The sequence below is a fragment of the Physeter macrocephalus genome, chromosome 19 (genome assembly GCF_002837175.3).
Source record: "Physeter macrocephalus isolate SW-GA chromosome 19, ASM283717v5, whole genome shotgun sequence".
NCBI classification, from domain to species: domain Eukaryota; kingdom Metazoa; phylum Chordata; class Mammalia; order Artiodactyla; family Physeteridae; genus Physeter; species Physeter macrocephalus.
Window position 1 is genome coordinate 63,891,532 of NC_041232.1, and position 1,142 is coordinate 63,892,673.

Here is a 1,142-nt window from a genome sequence, read left to right on the forward strand (position 1 = left end):
AACCCCAACTGCACCAGCCTGAACACTCAAGGCCTGCAGGGCTCATAAGTGTCAGGGACCCTCGCTCAGAGCCAGGGACCTAGCTGTGGGCTGCTCTTCCTCACCCACCCACAGCCCTGCTCTGAGCCAGGCCGTGCTGGCCTCACCAGCAGAGCAGATTCTGGATAATGAGCCATTGCCTCTGTGTCAAGGGCAGCCCTGGGACTCACGTCTCTTTCATCAGGGATAGGAAACAGCACAGCTGCACAAGTCCGTCAGCGGAGGGATCACTGACAGCTTTAAGAAGGAACAAAATACACATCCCACAGCTAAAAGGAAAGGAGGCTCCAGGCCGAGGTGCAGACCACTCTGCAGAGAGGCCTCAACAAGGACACCTTAATAGAACGACTGTCAGCTAACTTCTGCAGCTGATGGGGGTGGGTCATGCCCAGGCTCTGCCCTCAGGGAGGCCTGGCCCCCCACAGTCCCAGGCAGCATGGCCATGTGGCCTGACAATGAGAATGCTGTCAGAAGTGGGGAGCCCCAAGTTTACCAGGATGCCAGTTCCAATACAACATTTGCTGACAGAAATATCAAATCCATTAATTCAACATCTACCAGCAGCCAGCTCCCTCCCTGCTTCGCCCATCTCATCAATCTTGTTCAGCAAGGAGCAGGCTGCTGGACAAGCCGGAGAGGAAACCAACTGTCTGATTATTCAGCGTTTGTTAAGACTGGACATGGTACCTTTGATAAATATTAAACCCAGACTAGGCAGAGAAGAACCAGAGGGGGAAAACGCCAGCCCCTACCTGCCCTACCCCACAGCCACCAGAATAAATGTTTGGAAGACCTTAGAGAAAGAGAAAAATTTGCTTCCACTTTTTCTCCTCCTGGAAAAAGATGGACATCGCACTTAATCATTTCACGCCAGTTTCTTAAGTTACCAGCTTGGGACTTGCTTATATTTGGAGTCAGGGAAGGTGCTTTTCTCGTTCTGCCTCTGTGCCTGCTATTCCCTTTTTGGCAGTGTCCCTGAATTTTTCTTTTTTCTTGCCAGGACCAAGCTCTCATTGTATGGATATTTAAGACCCAGGTCCAGACTTCAATAGTAACAATTTTTCCAAAGGAGAGGAGGCGGCAGCCCGCTTCCTTATTTGGCT